Source organism: Bactrocera dorsalis, chromosome 3 (genome assembly GCF_023373825.1).
Source record: "Bactrocera dorsalis isolate Fly_Bdor chromosome 3, ASM2337382v1, whole genome shotgun sequence".
Taxonomy (NCBI): Eukaryota; Metazoa; Arthropoda; class Insecta; order Diptera; family Tephritidae; genus Bactrocera; species Bactrocera dorsalis.
The window spans coordinates 79,592,304-79,617,855 of record NC_064305.1 but is presented as its reverse complement, the minus strand read 5'-3'; the positions used below and the strand labels follow the sequence as shown (position 1 = coordinate 79,617,855).

The following is a 25,552-nucleotide window of genomic DNA, read 5'->3' as shown; positions in this document are numbered from 1 at the left end:
GGGAAGCTTATTAATTTTGCTGTCAAAATGTCATTCCATAAATACAACATAAATCTGCTTTATGTAATACTAAGCAATATATCACCAAATACATATACTTTTATTTTTTACATAATTTTGACCGCCTTTATAAAATATTTCCATAATAAAGGCCACCGAAAATAGCTGAGTTGTGCCTCGTAGGCATTTATCAATCTTTATTGGCTACATATTTGTATTTCTCTATTACTTTTCTGTTTTTTCTTTGTGTCGCTGATTACGCATGCGTGTTGCTTACTACACCGTTATACTTAATCAGGAAATTTCAGCCCTTCGGTTAGATAACTTTTTCAGCCGAGTTGCAGTTAATCGCAGCATTATGCGTCTTTTCTTTCTATGTAACGAGTTGCTCGCTTAAGTCTTTTATATTTATGCTTGTGTATGCACAAGTATTTACCATAAATTTGGTGGTCATCATGCATTATTAATGGTGTCACACCCAATTTATAAACTTTTTGATGATTTGTAGTTTTACAATCAAAAAAAAAGGTAGCTTTTAAAGCACCCATGTCCATTAAGTATTTGAGTTAGATGGAAGTCTAGATCCCCATGTCGTCTATCTATCGAAGAGTGGATGTCCGGGTTAAGTCTGTTGGTCCAGCGCCCTTTGGATGAGGATTGCCATTGGATTGGCACATTTTGATGCTGTTGTTCCTCATCTCTGTCTTTCACGATACTATTTAGGCGCTGATAGCTAATATAATCGCTCGAGTTCGTCTCCCTAGCTGGCTAATATCTTAGCTGCGATTCTAGAAAGCATTTACTATTCAAATTGCAGAATGCCTATGCACTGCTATTATTTCTTCAGCATATACTTTCATGTCTAGTGCCTGCATTCATCATTGCTTTTGCTTTTAAAGTTCGCCAACTGGAACGCACGTAGCCTCTATTGGCCATCCTTATTGATATTGCATTATATATTTTGTTGGCTTCACCGGAATTATAATCTTTAATTTTAGTTTTTTAATTTAATTTTAGTTTTAATTTAGCACTGCCCTATGATGAGCTCTATTCGTTCAACCACCTTCCTGATGCTTATGAGTAAAACTTCTGTTTTGTGCTCATCCAGTTCCAGACTTACAGAATAGAACCATTAGCGTAGACCATTTAAGCACTCATTGTATTTTTTTCTTAGATTGACTAATTGTTTAGCCACTGCTACCACCATGAGATCGTCCGCAGACGGTATGAGTTTGACGTCCTTTGGCTTTGCTGTCTCTTAGCTACCCGTCATATATTAGGTTTTATAAGAGTGAACCTAATACTGAGCCTTGGGGTACTCCACTCCAGATAGAGTAGATATAAAGCTATGGTTGCCTTCGCGCGTCTTTTATCGAGAGCTTTGATTATGTGTGCCATTTTACAGTGTTGAACTCATTCTTGACATCCAGGGTAATCAGCGCGTAATACTTTTTTGGTCCACCTTTCCATCTTTTGTCACTTACTGTACAATTCGCAGCATCGTCGACTTCCCGTAATGCGTCAATAGTGGATCTCTTTCTTTATAACTAAAGCCGTATTGCCCCTTTGATAATCCGCTTGCTTCCTGGATTGCTAACACCAAGCAGTTTCGTATTTTATTTTCGTGCACTTTACCCATTGTGTCGAGCATACACAGAGGACGATACGATGAAGGTTCTTCTAGTGGTTTCTTTGGTTTTGGGAGGAGAACTAAACGTTGTACTTTCCAAGAGTCAGGATGCACCTTACACAAGCGATGTACATTTTAGCAAACAGTTGAGCTTATAACTTCCTTCTGGGCTCTTTTCGGTCTGACATCTAAATCAGGCGCTTTGCTATATACTCGTACAAATACAATTGTGGGTGCAGAAATGTAAGTGAATTGCTTTAAATTTTCCTATATTGGTTTGAATTTTAGCTACATTTTAAATAAACCAACAACTCACTTTGTGCATTTGAGAAGTTTGCAATTCCAAACGAAACACGCCACATGCGACTTTCCGCTTGATTGATTAAAGTTGCATTTTGCTACTTTTTTCATTAAAAATATTGCGCTCAACTGTCGCTTGACCACATAATATACAAGTAAGTGCTTTATATAAATGAATTCGCGCACGCCTCGTTTCCGCATAACTGCCACATTTTCATGTTGTTGCCATATATGAACATATGAGCGCGCACACCAACACAAGCACAATTATAGATACAAAGCAGAAAAGCTCCACTGGCTAGCTAAGCAATTGTGCGCGCCTTTTCGATTTCGATGTTGTACATACATGTATTACAAGTAACGGTATTTGTTGCTTAGATATAAGCAAAAAGTGTACATATATGAACTGAAATAGTGGCAATATATAAATGTTGCAACAAATATGGCAAATAGTGTGAGCTAAAGTTTTGTATACCATTAAAAAAATAAAAATAAAAATAACTAAATAAAACAAAATACAAAAAATAAACAAAAAAAAAAATAATAATAAAATAATGAAAAAAAGCAAAAATAATTAAATAAATTTAAAAGAAAATTGCAATAAATGTTTATTAAAGCCACAAAAAGCGCTTATTATATTGCGACTAGCTGGTAAAGCGCAGCTTGTGAGCGAGTAAAGCTTTGACTTGCATTAGTAACAAGCGGACTGACCAGTTGGGCGGTGGTTTGTTAGGCGGTCAGCTAGCTCCAGTGTTTAGCGTCAGGCTTGTCTAGCCTGATTGACTATTGACTGGCGGACAGACGAGGCGTTTTTCAAATTTTCAGCTTGGAGCCGAAAATATTTATGCACAAATATGGCAATACATTTGTAATTATTTGAAAATAACTGCAACATATTACCGCAGCAGCGTGTTTAGACTTTTACTAGTGAGAAATGAGGCTTTCAAACAGATAATTGACCGCTTTTAGTTGCATTTTAATTGAAGTGAGGCTAAATGAGATATATAAATCAAAAGTTAAATACGGAAACTTTAAGTTTTTTGTATAAAATTGTCTTCTTCAAACTTCTTCGAAAAAAAAATCTTACATTCCTTACAGCCAAGCATTGATTTTCCAGCTTTTCCATGCTGATATGTACTCCAGATAAGTATATAATGTACTACTAAGTATCGCAACAATACTTATATCTTCAATAAAAAGAAGTATCGCAATCATTGCTTGCAGCAATAAATTATCACAGCGCCAGTCAATAACCGTAACAAAAGTCTCTAAAAATTATGGTGAAAAAATTGAAAATTAAATGCTGGCTCTGTGAAAAATATGCTTTGGAGAAAAGAGAGCATGTGAAAGCGGCAACGTAGCCGTCTCAGCGCTCAGCGTTGCAGTGGTAGCAGTGGTCGATGACCATTGACAGCATTTGCTCGCTACTGTTTTTCAATCGCAGCAGCAGTTGTTAACATGTTTGTTGTTATAGCAATTTGTTGTTACTGCTATTGTTTTAGCACTTTTATAATGCAGACTGGCCTCATATATCATTTGTCTGTTAACAATGCCTCTTACCACACTTGCAACTGTAACCGATAGATATAGACGGTGTTAATAGAAAATCGGATTTTTGTATGAAACATTTGGAAATTAAAAAAAATTTTATCTTTATCTTTATCTTTATCTTTATCTTTATCTTTATCTTTATCTTTATCTTTATCTTTATCTTTATCTTTATCTTTATCTTTATCTTTATCTTTATCTTTATCTTTATCTTTATCTTTATCTTTATCTTTATCTTTATCTTTATCTTTATCTTTATCTTTATCTTTATCTGTATCTGTATCTTTGTCTTTATCTTTATCTTTATCTTTATCTTTATCTTTATCTTTATCTTTATCTTTATCTTTATCTTTATCTTTATCTTTATCTTTATCTTTATCTTTATCTTTATCTTTATCTTTATCTTTATCTTTATCTTTATCTTTATCTTTATCTTTAACTTTATCTGTATCTTTATCTTTGTCTTTATCTTTGTCTTTATCTTTATCTATATCTTTATCTTTATCTTTATCTTCACCTTTACCTTTATCTTTATCTTCATCTTTATCTTTATCTCTATCTTTATCTTTATCTTTATCTTTATCTTTATCTTTATCTTTATCTTTATCTTTATCTTTATCTTTATCTTTATCTTTATTTTTATCTTTATCTTTATCTTTATTTTTATTTTTATCTTTAACTTTATACTGCTATTAAGTAATTGCTATTGGTTGCGCATGCGTAGGGAAATTAACACTTTCTATGTCCAAATTTTACACAATTTAATGCGAATTGCAGACATTATTCACACCTAGCTGATTTTCTAAACAAAATAAGCTAAATATGCCAAAATGAAAACGAAATTGTGGTTTCGTTTAAAAAGAAAATTTTTTAAAACGGAAATGTGTATAAATGAAAAACAAATTTTATTTTTGTAAGCCAGAAAAGACATATCTACGTAAGTACGAAAATCGCGTTTGTTTTAGTAAATTAATATGTGGCATGCCACAAATAATTTTTTGAAACACGCCATTGTCGATTCACACTGCGCACGAGTTAAGTTTTCGCGCATTAAATGAAGAAGACGTGAGCAGGGCCACGTGTCTACAGTTTTCTTTCGCACTTTTAGCTTTTTAGTTGTAAGTTATATCTACACATGCGAGTTTCGTATACATGTATTCGAAAAAAAGCATTTCAAACGGGCATTGTCTTTTTCTGGATTTAATGTCATAAAAAAAAACAAATTTATGAAAATATTGGTAAATCCATCCAGCTTGCACTTGCAGTAATTGTTTCTGTTGGAATGTAGTTCTCCATAAAGTTTTTCGCCGTTAATTTTTGTGCTAAATACATATATTCATGGAGTTTCCCTCTGATTTTGAATGAAATCAAAATATGTATTACTTCACAACTGAACACTTGGAACCTAGCACAATTGTGGCAACTTAGGAGATCTGTCGTAGTTGGATTACATTCACAACTTAAAAAGGCCGCCTTTTCTAGAGTTAATGATATAAAAAAAAAATATGATAATATTGGTGAGTCCATCCAGTTGGAAATTCATAAGCCCGACAAAAAATTTTTCGTTAGTAAAATATAAAACTGTTCCAGGCCTACAATATTTAATCTTCCTTGGTAGGTTGAAATATGTTGACAAGTGCTTTAACAGCAAAAAAAAAACACTTTAAATATATAAATTTTTCTCTGAGAGAGCCTTGAACAAAATGTCGCATTGTTCCGATCAGAATGGTTCTAATGTTCTGGTGTTATATTTCTCACATCACCTTTAAATTATGGTATTTTAAGACTTAGTATTGGTAAAAATATTTATTTGAAAAGGCGTTTTGCGATGACCACTATATCAGTGAACTGTATAGTCTAAAATTAAAAAATTACATCTAAAATCTATTCAATAGTTAAAGGAATAAGCAAAATACAATTTTTTGACAAAATGACGGTTTCTATTAAAAAAGTCGATTTTTGACCAATATTTCGGTCATAAATTATTTATAAAAAAAATATTGATCGATGAGAAAAAATCTTAATTTAATTATTAAAATTACAGTATAATATATAGATATTTAGCCAATAATGTTGGTCACCGACTTTCAAAACGCCGTTTTGAGCGAAACGCGTTTAAAGTTTGGCCTTGTACTTCCAAGCACTCTGAAACGCCTTTTCAAATTCGCCTGTAACTTTGAAACTTTCAACAGAACGTATGAAATTTTTTGTTTCGTTCTGTTTCTCATTGTATATAACCTGTTTATTTTAACTTAACAGAATTTTTCATTACGCTTATGGTAGGATTCTATTGGATCTCAGGAAAGACGATAATAGATTTTTTGAGCCAAGTATCGAACCAAGGCTTAATCTTTTTACGGGCAAGGAGACCAACCAAGGTATTAAAGAAGTTCGTTAATTTACAGATGACTTCGCGCTTCGGTATATATGAGAAACATATACTAAATATTCTGACTATTTTATTATAAAAACCATCACTTACGAGTATGTAGTATGTATGTTTGAAAATATCTTACATTTCCAAAGATTTACATGGAAGCATGCAACAAAAAAATTTACGTACAAAAAACCCAAATTTATATGCAACTACAACATCACTCACGAAGTTCCACACATTTCAACGGCTTTTGTGGCATTCTACACATGCTTCTATTCATTGGCGCCCCTTTCAACACAGATTTGGCTTAAGTGATTGAGTGGGCAGCAAAACGCTTAAAATGCCAAAGCGTTAGACAACTTGTACTTGTATTTTGTGGCATGTGATGCATGATTTGACTACATTTGGCATTTGCATTGTAATTTCCTACAATTTCGTTGACAATCCAAACAATTCCTCAATTCCTGTTGCGCATATTAATTTCCCTAAGTACTCACTTACATAAGCCGTTTTCCACCCACATGGCAAATGACGGCGCGCATGCGTGTGTCACGACAAAGAGACGAGGCTTATTGTGCGCCGGTGACAAAGCGTGGAAAACGTTCAAATAAGGAATAATGAAAATCGAAAAAGCCTCATTTGCATGTCGAAATGCAACAGTAAATTTCCAAATTCATAAAGGTGGCATTCATCTCATGTCAAAAGCCTACAAAACGGACTAACAAAAGCTGCGAGAGATAAGTTTATGTCATAGAGGATTTGCTGTAAATGTTGGCATGATATTTTGTTTAGACTGTACATAAATACTTATGATTACAAGATTTTCCATTTAATTTTTTGTAAAACTGAATAGTTTTCGAACAAAAGTTATGCGCATTTTTAGTGCTCACATGTGGGCGTTGCATTTTGCCCGAATTAAGTCGGTGCGCGCCTGCATTTCTATGGCTGCTGCACCTCAAAGGCATAATGTTGCATTTGGCTGTCATAAAAATTGACACACATATGTCAACAATATTGGCAAATAGCTGAAGCAACAACGGTAGCAGCAGCAGCAACGGCTATAAAGATAAATTGCTGTGAGATTTGTGAGCGCATTGTTTGGCTTATCAGCCGTGGCGGGTAATAACTGCAAGCGCATAAGTGACAGTTGTCTGTGGCTAATATTCAAAATGTTGAACGACATATTTGTAATGTGTATCGCCCACATGCCACATGTTACATGCGACATACTTTGCTATGATAATTGTAGGCGCATGCGCGGCTTTGTGTTGCGGTTTTTTAAGTTTTAGATAAGCTTTGGTGTTTGAAATTATTCATTGTTCTCTTTGGATATAGAAATTTAAATTGTCAATACAATTTTATTTTGTTAAACAACTTTTTAACTGGCTCGTGTAGTTTATTTCAGTCTATTGTTGATAATAATACAGTCAATAGTGATCGTTTCGAAACCGAAAGGTCCTTTCGCCCTAAGAAACCATAGTTAATCCGAAAATGTTGCACGGAATTTTTATTGGCGGATGTAATCGCAAGGTGTTTGACTGCGAAAGCTGTCCTCAGACTTAGAGAATCTGAGTACTTAGATGACTGTGATCCTGGTCACTATGGAATCCTCATCCTGTCGCTGACGACACTTCAAATACCTGATGGAAAATCGGAAGAGTGATTCCACTACTGAAACCTGGGAAACCTGTCAAACAAAGGGCAGTCCTATCATCCTATAACTTTCTTATCCTCAGTAGTGTAGACACTTAAGGCGTTGCTTCTCCCGATCTTCACTCACCACCTCATCCTAGCAAACGACCAGCATAGCTTTCGAAAAATGCAGTGCACCAACACAGAACTTCAGGCGTCATAAACGCCCGTCTAGTTCGTGGCATTTACCAGAAACCACCCTGTAAGAGAATGATCCTCTTAGCGTTGGATTTGTCAAAACCCAATCAGTCACAAAACGCTACTGCAGGACATCGAAAAACTACGCTCCCTCCAGGGTTGAAAAGGTGAACTATGAACTACCTGAGGGGTCGTCAATCATCCGTACTCTTTCGAGGAAGAAACTCAAAACTGAAAAGAATTAAACAAAGGATTCCACTGGGTGGTGTCCTCTCCTCGCTATTGTTTAACTTCTATATCTCGAAACTTATACAGCCACCAGAGGGAGTTTCTATCACCTTGAACGCTGATGATTGCATGACATTGGGCAATGGAATCGATGAAAAGCGTTCAAAGGTAAACTGCTATCTCTCCGACCTTTCTCGCGTCCTCTTTGTACGGAACTTACCAATCTCCCCCACTAAATTCATAGCGACCATATTTACAAACTGGACGAAGGAGTACAAACTTCTCCTTAATGGCAATCTGTGCTCCTTCACACCTCATACGACCGCGATTATCGTTAAAGTACAAAGCCGCAGAAAAATCCTCAAGTCGCTAGTCGGCAGCATAGGGGAAAGAACAAAGAAATCCTATTGGCAACTTATAAGGCAATCAACCGGGCGGTCCTTAACTACATTTGTTTAAAAGTGCGCGTTTAAAGTGTTCTGTGAAATATGGTTTTCAAATTTCGCGAAAATATTTTTGGGATGGTAGCACACACTAGTACCAAACATTATTAAAATCAGGGTAATATTATCCTCCATTTACCTTGCATAAATATTTTCGAACTTATGGTTGAAAAAAAATTTTTCTAATAACATCTATTTTCCTAAAATGGATGAAATCCGTGCAATACTTCCGCAAACTCTCACATAACTAATATTCAGATTTTCAAACTTCAGCTTGCATTTGTTGACAATCAATCCCAGGCTGTTGTTTCATTTTAATTTTCACGTGACGGGTCTCAAATTCAGCGCACCATCCAGGGGAGGGGATATTTCACCTTCTAATTTAGCTCGCCTTCAAATGGATGTTTTTTGGTTAGCCAAAGGATAATCGTTGTACAACCGGAAGTCGAGAGCTGCTTGAAAATATATGGAATCGTTATGGAAATGAAAGTTAATTCCAATTCGCGTTCTGGTATTCATATTTATTAAAAAAAAAAATAATATGCAGCTATATAAATTGGTAAGGCCTTTATAATTATTCATCTTCATGCAACTATGTAACTGCTTTTACAAACTCTATGATTTACGGCATTAAAAACTTCAAAGGCAGTGATAAGATATGACAGACGAGTAAATATGCAAAGACGTGCATTAATATGACAATAAGCATATACCAAGCATATTGAAGCGGGAAAATATACAGTTTTTTTTATATACTAGTTAACTACAACACTTTTGAGCACTTAAAAGTACAAACGAGGAGGCATACATACGTACATATTTATAAACATTGTATATGTATGTAAACAAGTGCGCATGAGATGCGCGCGGCAGATGCCTATCGCTTGTGCGGAGAAAAGCACGTGCAAGTCATAAAAAGTGGCGTAGAGGAAAGTAAGTAAGTAGCAGCCATAAAACAATTGTAATAAAAGCAACAATTTAAGCGTGCAATGACGCATGCTACACGCTGCGCGGTAGTTACTATAGACAACTACTAAAAACCACTCACATACACACACATACTCGCAAATATGCTAGAGAGGCGGTTGACATGATGTCTCATATCCTCAACAATACAAAAAGTTGATATATGTGAGCGGCAAGATGGCCTAAAGCACAAACACACCTGCGCACAGGTGATTGACCGCTTCACTCGAGTGTTTATAATACAGTAAAGCAACAACAATAGCAATCACAGCTGCAATAACAGCGCATCTAATGAATGGCATAGCGATTGCCATACACACACACATTCACACACAAACTAGACATATTAGCAACAACTTGTTGAAGTGGCAACAACAAATTATGCTTATGATAATAACTTCAATACACACACAAACACATATGTGCATATATACATGTGTATGTCCATGTACTTAAAGCCGTCCATTAAAAAAATCCATATCGTCAGCAATTGTCTACTCCAATATGTTGTCGATAAAAGCAATGCATAAAAAGCAACAACAATAAAAAGTTTTCACTTCACTTGCAACTCTTTCATTCACAGGCTTGACAGTCGGTTAGTAAATTTTGATATGTAGAAAGCGACGCGCCTGCAAGAATGAGCATTCAATTATATATTCCACACACATACATAAGTAGCTAACTAAATATATATATGTTGCTTATATAAGCGAAGAAAAGTAAGGGATATAGTATACAAGCCAAGAATAGCTGCTATGGACAGCAGAACGCTTGGCCCACTTCAAGCTTTTCTACGCTCTAAAATGACGCGCTGACTATTAGTACGTAGTGTTCTTCACTCCGGTGACTGCTAAATTAAATAAAGCATGGTTTTTCGTACGTGCGACTGCCATAAAAATATTTATTCATAGTTTACAGCCGGCTGATACTAGCATTCATTCATAAATAGTTTTTGCATTTCGAATAGAATGTCAGAAATAATTGTAAATTATGGCAGTTTCGTGAAAGTCTCATTGACAACTAAAGCTATTTTTGTTTAGTAAAAGGTGTGCGCCAAAATGAAAATATTAAAATTCTTCCAAAAAATGACGATTTTACTTAAAAAATACCAATTATTTTATATAATTGATCGTGTTAAATTTTTTTCGTGTATTTTTTCGAAAAGTTCATTCAAAAACAAAAATGAAAAGAAAAAAGTTCCCAAAAGTCAATTTCTACAAAAGTTATGGCTATTTGAAAATCAAAAGCCATTTTTTTTAAATTCTTAACTTTTTTGAAGTTGGACAAAAAATTTTGAAAAAAATTCTCAAAAATGTTTTTCAAAGGGAAGAAAAGGATGGATAAGTTTCAGCAAAATCTAAAGGAGTCGGGTTAATCAAATAAAGGGTGATCAATTTCGAGAATTTCCTCTTTTTTTAATGAAAAAACACATTATCATTATTATCATTATGTCATTATTATCATTCGAAAGACAATTCTTTAGCTTTTTGTTTTTGAAAAATATCACTTTCAATTGTTGGCCTCGGCCACGTCTCAGACCTCAGACTTTACATATCCCTACAATCGGCCGGCCCAAAACGTGAAATTATCTGTTCTCCCAATAGTTCCACTGATTGGTGCGATATGTGGGAAGTGACGCCGTCTGGTTGAAACCAAATGTCACTGAGATCACGGGCTTCAATTTCAGGCATTAAATAGTCGTTTATCACGGCGCGATAACGGTCGCTGTTTACGGTTATATTCTGACCGGCATCATTTTTGAAGAAATACATATGTACCGATGATTCTACACCACAACAAAGGACATCGAACCGTTGTTTTTTCTGAATGAAATGGCAGCTCTTGAATCTCTTCAGATTGCTCTTCATCCCAAATGAGGTAATTTTGCTTCTTTCCATACCCATTGAGCCAGAAATGGGCCTCATGGCTGAACAAAATTTATCTCGAAAATGTCGGATCTTTTTGGTACTTTGCAAGAACCGATGGAGCGAAACGATGTCACTTGGGAAGGTCAAGTGGCTACAGTTCATGCACGAGCTGTATTTTGTAAGCTTTAAATTTAAAATCTCGACGTAAAAGGTGCCAAGTCGTTCCATACGTTAGTCCGAGTTGGTGCGAATGGCGCTAAATCGACTCCTGTTGGAACAGAATCCAAATGAGGCTCATCTAAGATAATTTTCTCAATAAAACTGAAAGCAACCTCACATTAAAACTCTACAAATAAAGCTTTACCAAACTGATAGATATCAAAAATTAATTTTAATAACTTAACCTCTGTGTGTCATCTTTAGAAATATCAATAAGTTACTTCATCATCAGACTCGTTTGTCGTTAAGATGTCACAGCGTTATTGCTGATAACTGCAAAGCCGATGAAATAGCCAAATAAAGCACTTTTGCTCCATTCACATCGTAATGGATCTGATTGGATCTCCATTTGTACCCTGCGCTCTAACGCTGGACCTCTTGTGAGCTTGAGCTCTGGTCGACGACAAGCTTCTGTGCGACTAAGAAATGTTATTTTTTCTTATAAGAGAATGAAAGAGATCTACAGAACTACTTACCCTTGGCAAACTACATTGTGCGAAATCATAAGGGTCCTTACTGGATGCTGTCCAAAAGGCATTCATGCTGTAAATTGCCAAAGTCTTACCTGTAATAAATCCAGACATAAAAAAAGCAATCCTTTCTTAAGATTTCCATTCACTTTTAAACATGTATTACATAAGTTCTATGCAAGTGTGTTGCTTAAGGCCAACATTCCACATTTTACATGTAACTATTACTAGCATTTTTTAGTATTTCCTCACTAAAATTTGCTGACATTTATAGTTGTCGCACCTTCTGCAAAAACAAATATTCAATAAAGCTAAATAACAACAACAAAATATTCAACGGTACAAAAAAGTCGAACATCACGATTTTTGTGGCAATCGAATGCCGATTGACAGCGACAGATGACTGCGATCGGTGCGTTCGATAAGCGCATCTTCACTCTCGTTGCATGCCGCCAACAACACACACACACACATTGCACAACAACAATCACTTTCTATTTCAGTTGAGCTGTCGGTGCTTTGCCGCTGCTCTAGTCGAAGCAGAGCATAGCAACACACATCAAAAGTAGAAAAAACGGTGCTTGAGTTTTAGAAGTATCGTCTGGCGGCAGATAAAAATCGATAAAATTTGAAATTCAAACGAGAAGCGCTGAGCTATTGTTATGCGACAAATGCGCGATTCACGCAAGCTGACAGCCGTCGGTTTGACAAATAAATGCGAGGCAGTCGATTTTGGCAATATTTAGCAATAACAACAACAGCAACAGCAAGAGTAGTGTGGCGCCCACATGCGCTGGCAGCTTGCAAATCGTGCTTTGTTGCCTTGTAATCGTCGCAGCATTATTACGATTACACCGTTATCGTTTGTTGGTTTATTTGTTGAGCGCGTTGTGGGTTTCAAGTAAAGTTGCATTATTGTTGTTGTTGTTTGTTATTTAGCGTTTGTTGACAAAATGTCAACATTGCGATTAGCTGCTGTAATTGGCATAAAGAGGCATGTTGTAGTGCGCCTGCAAGTGTGTGCGAGTGTGTGTATGCCGAAGTGTGAGTAGGCGCGTTGTGGGTAAGGGCTCTGCGAGATACATATATACACAGTGGTGTGGCTGTAAGGAAAATGTGGTTTTGCCTTTAATTATGTAGAAATTGTGGTTCGAGAAAATAACGAAATTTGAAAGAAAATTGTGAAGTTGTGAAGGTTTCAAGCTAGTAACTCTTAATAGAAAATATTTTGAAACCACCTAAACTAAAAAAATAAAATAATTATGACATTATTATTGCACATTGTCTAAATTTTAAAATTTTGTAATTTTTCAATAACCGCACTTTTCTAATATTATTAAATTTCAAAAGATTTTTTACAGCAAGTTTTAGCTGGTGTTTATAGTAGATCCAAATTTTTATGGGACTGTTAATAACAACAGTCGTATTTTATAGGAAAGTAAAAAATTCTTTACGAATTTTTATAGCAAGTTTTATAAGAGACATAAATATTTACTCTAGAATTTTATGGGAGTTTTAAACAACAACAGCTGTATTTTATAGGAATTAAAAACTAGTTTAATAATTTTTATAGCAATTTTTATATGAGAAATCTATAATTACTATAGCATTTTATGGGAGTTTTAAAGATTTGTAGGAAGTTTGAGAGAGATTTTTATGAAAACGACGCGAACAGCCATTGTATTTTATAAGAAATTAAAAATTATTTTAAGAGTTTTTATAGAAGTTATTATTATTTACTGTATCATGTTATGGGAAATATAAAGTTGTTATAGGAAGTTTTGAGAGAGCTTTTTTTTGGCAATGTCAATAACAACAGTTGTATTTCATTGTGAATTAAAAGTTTGTTTACGAATTGGTTAGCAATTTTTATAGGACACGGCAATATTTACTGTAGTATTTTATATGATATTTAAAAATGTTATAGGAAGTTCAAGGTACATTTTTATGGGAATGTCAATAACAATAGTATAATAGTATTTTCTAAGAAATTCAAAAATATTTTATACATTTTTATAGCAATTTTTATAGGAAAGGTTTATAGTTACTGCAAAATTTTATAATTTTTATATTAATTCAAAATTTGTATAGAAAGTTTTAAAAGGATTTATAGGAAGAAACAATATTTTTCAGGAAATTAGGAATATTTATAGTAAGTTTTTGTCTATAATTTATAGGAATTTTGAAACTTACTTACTACTTATAGGAACTTGTACAGTAATTTTTACGAACTGTCTTAGTAGAATATAGGAAGCTTCAAATTGTGACCAGAAAATTTACAGAATAGAATGCTTAATCTAATTTCTGCAGTCACAGGGATGATATGGGAGTACACTCAGTAATATTTTTAAGTAAAGTCTGTTCTAAGATACATAAAAATAAATGAGTAGAAAATATGTACCTTTTTATTTATTTTGTTGCTTGTAATATATATTGACGGATCTTGGAACAGACCTAACCTAAAAATACTACTCAGTGTACTCCAATATCACCCTTGTGACTAAGCAGTAAGCATTTTAGTTCTGTGGTCTGTGTTTATTTTGTTGTTTATATTATAAATATGTACCTTTATCTGTCAAATTATAAAATAAAGAACAAAATAAATAATAATAAAAAATAAATAATACTTTTCAATGGTTAAATATAAAAATTGATAATCAAATAATTTTCATAAATTAATTTTATTTAATACTAAATCAATGTGTATATTTTTTCTGCATATAATATACTATATTACTAAATTTAATTTTTTCTTTTCCTTTGTTGCAGGTGAGATCTTCTTCTTGGCAAACAAATTCTTAAATACCTACATATTTAATATTTTAATCGGTGAGTTAGTTCTGGTTATATAATCTACCTTTTCTCTGCATGCATTTAGGAAATCTAACTGAAAGCTTTTTAAGGCATTAAAATATTTTTTTTTATACCATATTAAATTTAATTTATACCATTTTTATATAATTTTTTCAATACTTTTAATTCAATGCACCAAACTGTAAGCAGCCATCTCTTATGTAACTGCCAATCAGTTATGTAATGTTTGTTAGTCTACAGCACTGAAAATAGCAAATGTCACAAGCTGTCACTCAGCCATCTACCTCACTGAAAATCTCCTTTACCAGTTTGCACTTAAATTGTTTCCCAGGCTGTATTATGGAATCAATAAAAACAATTTTGCGATTGCTGCACCCAAACTATGAAAGAAAGTAAAAGTGGAAAAACAAACACGAAAACTGTTAAACATTTATTTTCCCCCGATTAATTAGCTTTCAAAGCTACTTGTATAATATTGGGAGTGTAATTAAATGCTTATAAATAAAAAAAATTAAAAAAAAATCTCTCAAACAATCAAAAGTGGGGTGATATTTTGTGGCTATTAAATTTTTCAATATTCTAATTTAATGAATCAATTATGAAATCAAATAATGTAATTTTGTATTGTAGTTTTGTAGTATATTTGGTTTAGCTTATAGTTAGTAGCATTTAAAAGGTGGTTTGTTCATTTATTTGATAATAAATATTTTTATTGGATGCATGATTTTTTATTACAAACATTATCCATGGGAAACTACAATACTCGTACGCTGCTTTGTTGTTTTACATGTCGTTCGATTATGTGACAACAAAGAGGAGATCAGCTTTAGCAGAAGGAAAGAGATGAATCGAAGAAATCATTTCATAAAATAAATCAAGCCAATTTTTGATACCCTGTTCTGATGTGAGCCGTATTCCAGTGAGTTGGTTCTGGAAAGGGAGGGTGACTGGAACAAATGGTAGTTAGAAGAGAAAGATCGGAGCTATAAGGCGACCGAGGCAAAACTTTGCAATCGCTATTTCTCAAGTGGTTTGTAACTGGTTTTGCAACATCAGACAGAGTGCAGTTATGATGCAAATTATTGCCTCGAGTCCGAAATTGCAGGCGTTTTCCAGCAATCGCTCGCTTTAATTTGATGGCTTTCTCCATTAATGGTTTCAGCTGATCTTAGAAGTTCATAATACAGCACGCCCTTCTGATCCCACCAAATAAAGAGCTCCTTGGCATCATATTCTTTGATTTTCGGCTTTGCTGTCGATTAGTCTAAATAGTTGGCTTGCTTTTGCATATGATTTTTTGCGTTTGGGCATGTCGTAAGATTTTATTCTTCATGACCAGTCAAGCCATGTAAAATTATCTTTCAATAACACTTGGCTTTTATTAATATGATACCCGATTTTCTAGTTTTTCGTTGTATCCGGCTGCTTTTAAAAGTTTTGAAATGTCTACTTGAGTAATCCTTAAGGATTCTGCGAAATCTTTCTGTTTGGCAACAATCAATGCTTTCAGTGCTCTAACTTTTAACTTTTTTTGGCAATCCCAGACGGTTTTCGTTTTCCAAGCCCAACTTAGCACTTTTAAATTTGCAAGCCACTTTTAGCATGTATTGTTTCCAGTTTTAATTAATGATACTGTTTATTAGATTAGATTGGAGACGCCTGGCCTCCGATTGATAGAGATGACGATTGTGCTCAAATACCTTGGTCTAACGTTGGATTCCACTCTGTGTTGGAAGCAGCATGTTGTTCTGACCATGGTTAGAGTTACTAGAGCACATATGGTGTGCAATCGGCTAGCTTGGCCAACGCATTTATCGGTAGGACTTCAACTATTGGAACTGCATCGACTCGCTTCCATCTGCATACCGGATGCCATGCGCACACGATCGACGGTGCCACTTGAAGTCATGCTGGATCTCACACCGTTTCACCAAATAATCGGCGAAGTGACGAAATATCACTGGCTCTTTCATTGCGTTTTGTGTCCAAACACTTGCATATACATATATAACATGGATCTAATTTCTTGTGCGAATTGCCGGTTCCGCAACATGGTACCTGAAACTCCAGAACCCCTGCTAGTCCGTAAGTGCAGGATAAAGGCCCTTGAATCCATGAATTGATCCAAAAATTGTTTATTATAAACAATTGCAGTTTCACTTAAACCATACATGTTATCAAACTCCTCATTCATACTTCGAAATTCCGTTGTTGCAAGAACAAACACAAGCACTTATATCCACTTTAAAGCCACCATCTAGTATAACCGCATTAAGAAGTGCGAATGCAAAACTAACAACCAAGCTTCTGCAACGCCCACACACAGCAGATCTTTATCCCAGAAACCGTTAACCATGCACAGCACACATCAGACATCAGTGTCAACTTCACCGATCCACGTCACTGTCAGCGTCAGCGGCCTTAAACTGTCAACACTCGAGCGTTCATTCGCCCAGGTCCAAGCAACTGCCAATTCCCACTGCCGAACACACAACATTTACATGTGTGCATGCGTGTGTGTGTGTTTGTGTGCGTGAAGTGCGAATTTCTCAAGCCACTCCGCAAAGTGTCAAATGCAAATATTCATAAATAAACAATATTTATATTTAAACAAAAGTAATAACGCTAAAAATCTTAAATTTTTAACACAGAAACAACAACTACACCCGCGCATATGTAAATGTCAATAAACACTTGTGTGTGTAAGCTCAGTCGCAGCGAGTATGTGCGGGAATGCCGACCGATACTCGTAAGCGAGTGCGAAGTGCGTGCGACGAGCCTTTTGTCATTCATTGTTTGATGTTTGTTTATTTGCGATCTGCTATTTGCATTTTGTATTTATTGTTGTTTATCTTTTGGTTTTAGGTAAGCGATATCGTTACCGTTAGGTGTAGTGACCGCAAGTGTCAAATTATTGACACGAATGCTAAGCGCTTCTTCGCCTTCTGCGCCTTCTTTTGCAGTTTTTATTTTGATTGTTCTTGTTATTGTTGTGGTTCACACTTTTTGGTGCCCAATTACCGTTAGCAAAACAATAAGCGTTGGTTATGGCGTAAATAATATTAATTTAAGTGTTATGAAATAATCTTTTATTGAAGTGTGAATTTCTCACAAGAAGCGAGACCGCAGGTTTTTTTTTCGTTTGAATCATGAGACGCCTTCGATAGGGTTTGATTATGTGGAAAAAGGTGAGAATATTGTTTCAATATTTTTTTTTCAATTCTTTGTTATTTATTCGTACATGCATACATACATATGTATATGTATACTCGCTGGTATTCAGAAAATGGAGCAAACAAATGAAAGTTTTCGAATTCTAAACATTCGAGCTAACAGATACGAGGTTTGACAATTAAGTAATGAGACTGATTTTATTGCCGCGCTTGTGGTAAACCTGTGACCTTGAAATTCCCTTTTTCTTTTTCCGGCATCCCTCCCCTCTCCATTGATATTTGCACCATCGCTTTAGCTTGTTTGGTTCGCTTGCTGGGTTAAGTTGAGTAGATTGTAGTGCTCGTCACGAAAATGGAAAAACGAAATTAAGAGCAACGCGTCGCGATTAAATTTTGCGCCAGATTGGGCGAAACAACTTCGGAAACGTACGCTAAAATTGTAAGAGTGTATGGTGATAGTGCTCTTAGTCGTGCCCAGGTATGGCACAAAGAGTTTAAGAAGGGGCGTGAAAGCGTGGAAGACGAGGCACGGAATGGGAGACCAGTCGAGGTGCAGACTGGCGCAGCGTGTTCGCGCATTAATCCGTGAAGATCGGCATTTAACAGTCCGAATGTTGGCCTCGGAACTGAGTATGAACCGTGCAACAGTCAGACAAATTTTAACCGACATTTTTTGGGATAAAAAGACATCGCTCGTAACTGGATCCTTCTTCACGACAACGCGCCGTGCCACACCGCCCTCAGTGTGTCCCAGTATTTGGCCTCTAAAGGGATCGCCGTGCTGCAACAGCCGCCTTATTTGCCCGACATGTCACCCTGTGACATATTTTTGGTTTCTTAAAACAAAATCGATGGTCAAAGGAACCCATTTTGAGTCGATTACGGACACCCAGACGGCCGTGATAAGAGTACTCGCGGACATCCCAGTCGAAGCATTCCAGAAATGTTACGAAGCATGGAAAACGCGCTGGAATCGCTATATAGCTGCCCAAGGCGACTACTTTGAAGAGGATGGCAGAGTTGTAGAATATTTTTATTGGAATCAGTCTCATTACTTAATTGTCATACCTCATATAGAAAGACGACTGCAGGAAATGTCAAGAATAAAGCAATGGGAAGACAAGGGAGCATCTCCTGAGCACTTTTCCTGCCTTAACGTATCCAAACTTCATAAATTTGGGGCTCCACGGTATAATACACTGGGAGAGGTATTGATAGTGAGCCGGCAAAATCTATTAAAATTCGCATTAAGCGCGGGTATTCGGTAGGCTGACTACTTGATCTGAACTATGAAGCGGTACTCATACGAGCTAAACAGATAATGTAATTTAATCATTGGTTATTCTTTATGAAAAATTTAAATGGTCAGTAGAATTACTTCACTTCATCATCGATCAGTGTAATCAGTATTTATATAATCAAACTATAAGTTTGTTTTTGAAGCTATTGCTCCTAAATTTTATACAGTATGCTGGCAATGATTCAATATATTTCCTTATGTCAAGAGCTCCCTTACTAAAAATTCTGAGTACTCTATAATCACTTGACACTTAAGTACTTCCTTCGGTATACTGCACAATTTAAGAATAGTTTCATGCATTTATTTATATTCAGATTTCAGGGCACTGCAACGGTTGATCGCAACCGCTAAATGCAGATATGTAAATGCGCTGTCGAGCACTGCTGTTCTAGATCATGAATAAAGCATGCACATGCTACGAATCTTAAGAAAATTATATATACTATACATATGTATATACATATATCAGACTTAATACTATGGGTTTGTAACCCACTCACGCGTTGCTGGCAACAGTTTAGCTCATTTGTATGCTCGAATGCCTTGAAATTTGTTGACATTGTATGCATTAAATTCTGTTTCATTGCGCTTCTTTGTTTTTGTTTTTTTGATTGCTTTTGTCGCATATCAACTTGAAGTGGGTAACAGTTTTGCAATGTAAATGCATTTGTGAGCGTTTAGCTCGCGTAGGCGTTCCATTGCATTCTAGTTTGCTCATACAAGCGTTCAGCGCTGCTCTGCTTGACTAGTTGCCAGGCTGCTGATTGGCTGCGATAGCGGTTTTAGCCTTCTGTTCGGATTCGCCTTCGCACTAAAAAATTTATAGAGATAATCATAAATATATGTATATGTTTGTATATATGGTGCTTATTCTTGATTTGTGTTGTTGTTTTTGTTTTTTGGAATTTATTTTAATATGCGCTGTGCATTTAAATGCAAGTGTTACATATACTCACTCATCATGCGCTGCATGCAAGTTCGTGTCTTAAGTCTTTTGTTCGTAGGCATTGCTTTACACTAGAATTAGTGGCAATGTTAAGGCATGTTTTGATTTAATTATGTCAGCAGCACTTTGGATTTAGTCTTTTTTAATATTATTGCATGTGACTTTAAGGAGTACGTGGGGGGAATTTTATGTTTTGGAGGGTTTTGAAGATGTATGGAAGTAAGAGTTCTTTGGTGTTCGGGTATTGGGAGTATGGGAAGGTTTTGATAAGCACTCATAGATAATGAGAGCAACCGAATTAGTAAAAAAAAGTAAGAAGGTGAACTTCGGCTCCCCCGCATCTATAATACCCATCACAGTAGCATTACTTATTGTGTAAAAGGGTATAAGCAAATGCTTATCGTAATTGTGATCTGTCCGTTTGAAATGCAGCTATGTGGCAACTGCTTTGTGCAATAACATATACCAACAACATATACTAACAGTTTTTATGGCAGCTATATGCTATAGTAATCCGATCCAAACGATTCGTTCAGTGATTATAGCGTTGTCTAAGATAATAGGTCATACCGAATTTCGTAAAGATATCTCGTCAAATAAAAAACTTTTCATACAAGAACTTGATTTTGATCGATCAGTTTGTATGGCAGCTAAAAGCTATAGTGATGCGACCTGAGCAATTAGTTCGAAGATTATACAAATTCTTTAGATAAAAATCGGTGTAAAATTTCAGAAAAATATCTTGTCAAATGAAGTTTTCCATACAAAGACTTGATAATCATCGATCAGTTTGTATGGCAGCTATATGCTACAGTGATCCCATATTGTTGGTTCTGAGATATGAACAGCTTCTGTGAAAGAAAAGGACTTGCTCAAAATTTCACCTTAAAATCACAAAAACTGAGTGACACCTTTCCTCAAAAACCCTGCACCTACTTAAAGCAATTGCTGCATGATTTAATGCCGAAATGAATGACATTCCACCACAAAGCTCACTCTCATAAGCTCACACATAAATAATGAAAGGCAAATCGCTTCCGTCTTCAAGCACTTAATCCATTCCCCAAAACTCAAATATTTGCTCCCATAAATCCAACAGAGACATAAAAATAAATTCTCAGCCATTTGTCTTTGAGTACAAAATTTACGAGGCAAATTTTCGGCAGAAAGGACTTAACGACACGCGGCTGTTCTTGTGCCCACAACTTCCTTCTACATAAAGTGTATTGTAATGAAATTTGACAAATTTGTGCCGCACAAATGGCATTTCATTAATTATCAACAAAGGAGAGGTCTGCGCATGCGGAGATTTTGGTTTGTGCGAAATCTCTATAGAATGAGTGATCCGAGTTGTTGTGTTGTATATAACAGCGTTATCGTTTTAAATACAAAAACTTGATGTTTTTCAGCAAATAACAAGAACTTTTTTATGAGTATTTGGCAAAAATTGAATAAAACTTCAAGCAATTTTTTATGGACTTAAGCAAATTGCTGGACGCAGCTAAGTGCCAGCTGCAGACGGACACTGAAGCAACCGCATGCATTTAATCATAAAAATTACCACTTCTTTGAGATGACAAACTGCATTGTGGTGGGTGAGAATGAAGAAAAGAATAAAATTTATGTAAAAAAATAATTTTTCGCCGCAAATGCATAATTAAAATGGCAACTGCTTTAATGCATGCCAAGCTGAAGTGCTCTTTGTCTGCCGCCAGTGGACTGCAGCGCCCGCCATATGCAACTATTTATTCATATGTATTCATATATACTTTCAAAAGCAGAAATGCATAAACGAGCACTTTTGATAACTTCATTTTTTAAGAGTTTCTTGCGGCAATTTATTGCTTTTGGCACTTCAAGTCATTTTCACATTTACTTATTTTGTTGTTGTTATTGTGTGTTGCATTTTTTGAATGAATGTTCTTTTGCCTCAAAGTGGGCTATATAAATAAGACAAATCACTCAACGCTGGCATGAAGATAGTTGTATGTATATTAGGGTGGGTAGAAAAAAATCGTATATATATGTTTTCCTGTTTATCTAGATACTGCAGGAAATTGTATTATTTCACATTGTTTTTTGAAAACCTAACCGTTTAAAGATATTAACGGTTGAAGTTCGATTATTTTATGGACATTTTTTCCTTATGTATTTTATAACTTAATTCACTTTAAATCGGAAAACTCATAGTTTTGTAGGAAATGTACGACTCTATAAAAAAACTAATATTAAAATAAAAAAATTATTAAAAATGTATTAAAAAATTAAATTTTTTTGGCACTCCCTAATGTATAAATTTGTATGAACATTTTTTTCTTATAAATCCAAAAGCTCATAGTATTGTAGGAAATTTACGGCTTTATAAAAAAAAAAAATATTTTTTTGGCACACCCTAATGTATGTATATATTTTTATGGAAATTGTTTTTCTGATAAATCGCAAAACTCAAGTTTTGTAAGAAATGTGTGAATATATTTTTTCTTATACATTTTATAACTTAATGAAAAAACATTATATGTCGAGAAACTCATAGTTTTGTAGGAAATTCTTCTCTATAATAAAAATAAATTTTTTTTGACACACCCTAACGAATTTATTTTTATGCTTGTAGACATGTTTGCAGGTTCTTCAAGAACAGGAGGCTCTGCTGACTGCAGGTTTAAATTAATTCAAGGAACTCTTTCGAGGTTCTGTTTTGACTTTTGAATTTAAAATTTACTTCTTTTTGGTCTTATTTTTGTAAATATTGCATTTGGCTCACGGGAAGTGCTTCCCAGCACTTAATTGAAATGTAAATATTCTCAAGCATATTTTGATTAAACGTTCGCCGTTAATGTGAGTAACGGTTGTTATGGTTATTTTATATGAGGGAGAGATAATATTATTATTACAGTTTATACCATATATGGTATATACCTAATACGTATGTATATATACTACACTTCGTATATAGTTCGTCAAACTAAGATTCAGAGAAGCGCAAAGAAGAGCTTTCTGAATGGAAAAAAATGACTACAGTTTTCAACTGACGATTTTTTGTTGTTTAGAGATTTTTCCCATAATTTCAGACATTTTTAGAATTTAAAATTTTGAAATCAGAATTACAAGTTACCTCCAGAATACTGTTATTGATTCTGTTTATCAAACATTTAGTAAAATAAGAAATTTTCTGCAAGGTACAAACAACCGAATATGTAAATTATCAGTAGTTTACCGCCGCAAGCGCATAAATAAAATCAAAATCAGTTTTGAGTACTAAAGAAGACTATCATGTATGTTAAGAATACCCACAAGAGTAAGCGGTGAAGAAAACAATAAAAATTCCGCCGTTGAGCACTTGACTTTTTCAATAACAACTTGAGTGATTGCTCAAATTTGCCAGTCAATTCTATAAGAAATATGGCAGAAATGCTTTTGGGTTGCGTTTGTACTACAGGAAGCTGAAAATTGAGCTAAGAAATAAATAAAAAAATTATTAAGTGAATATCAAGTGTTTAGGTGTGAGCAAATTTGCATTGCTGATGGCTTTATTTCAAGGCAGATTCAATGATTCTTAAGTGTTCTGAATATAAGTGGGACCAATACAATTAAAAAAGGAAGTACCTTTATTATAAGAAGAAAGCAAAATATATACAGGTAATATTACCATTATAAATTGGCATACAGGTTACGATCGTTGTAATAAAATTATGGTCAACTTGCAGTTCGCATCATAGGACGAATAATTCACGATAATTCACTGAAAAGTAGTTCTATAATCGAAGTTGTGTATTTGATCTTCAATAATATAGAATTTACATTATTGAGTTCTAGCAGTTCTGAGCAGTTCTGAGCAGTTTACCCTTATATACTTTGCCATATTATGCTTTACTTTGGCCTTTACTTTGTATTTAGGTAAATTAATTGTAAATCTAAATCTGAAATAAAAATTACTATACTCAGGTATACCCTATCCTACTTTGGCCTCAGTCTAGTCTAGTCGGTCCTCATCCATTCTACTCTACTTCCAATCTAAGTTTCTCTACTCTGGCATATTTTACTTTAGTTATTCGATTCTAATCAGCTTTATGCTATCCTATATACTCTTCTCCAGAAAGCTATATAGTATCCTCAATCTAACTCTTGTGTACTCTACTCTACTTTTTTCCATTTTTCTCCCTTATTATATCCTTTACTTTGTGGTTATACTATATATATGTATTTAAGCCTTCATGATCGTATGATAGCCAGTGTATACGTGAATTAGTCCCTCCATTTTTGAGATATCGATCTGAAATTTTGAATACGTCTTTTTCCCCAAAGAAGCTGATAATTTATCGGAATTGTTGATTTCGAACAACTATATCATATATCAGTCAAAGACATTGTTCGATTAGGATCACGTTGGTGTATGAAATCTTTTTTTATTTAACAATATATTTCAACGAAATTCGGTATGGAGTATTTTTCAAAGCTAAAGTACAATATGCGAAGAAATTGTTCAAATCGGCTTACTATAGCATATAGCTGCCATACAAGATGGGCGATCAACCCAAAGTACTTATATGAAAAACTTTTTTATTTGACATGATATCCTCACGAAATTTGATACAGATTGTTAACGATGACAAGGCTACAATTTCAGAATGTATTGTGCAGATCGGACGAATATAGCATATAGCTGCCATACAAACTAAAGTATCAAATAAAGTATCAAATTATTATTTTAAACTCTTTTATGCTAAAGAAATGCGCCTGAGAGGGGTATTATATCTACACTTTAGCTAATCTCGGCTTCTCGTATTTTCTTGCTTTTATTTAAATCCAAGCCACTTCAATTCAAATATGAAATTTATATATTTTTAAATACCTCAACCAAGTTCAAATGCGACAAGCTCAGCTTTATTTGAAATCAGTGACGCCTGATTATTATGCAATGCATGTATTTGTTTTGCTGTTGTTGCTTGACACAAACGACAAACTCAGCGACAGCAAAAACAGTACAACATGACAACAACAACAAGAATAACCAAAGTTTATAATATGTAAAAGCGTGAAATGAGAAGGTGGGGAGCGCGCTCTCGGGTTTACATATATGTATATTATGTATGTGCGTATGTATATGATATTTACATATTATTTTTATATGTATGTATATGGTTTATATATTTATTTATAATGTAGGTTTGTAAAAAATATTGAATTTATTTGAGCACTGCTCAGGAATGCGAAGCGCACAGGTGTTGCGGCTCTAACGTGCTGACGCCACGTAACGTTACTCACCTGATCGACGCTTCAACACACACATACACATATGCAATTGGAAATAATTCTTATGAAGCGCTTGTGCGCGTCAGCCTTTTTCACCATGTCGGCGCTGCGGCTGCGCCTGTCTTCCGCTCGCTGTAGCGCGCAGGCGTCGCTTACAATGAAAAACGCGCGGGTGGGCAATGCAGTAGGC

The 25,552-nt window shown here is 34.8% G+C and overlaps 1 protein-coding gene across 2 annotated transcripts in view; it reads left to right on the top strand.

Moving 5' to 3' along the window:
• Positions 1-25,552, top strand: part of LOC105229953 (uncharacterized) — a 133,908-nt gene that overhangs the window by 23,287 nt on the left and 85,069 nt on the right. The window lies entirely within an intron of this gene.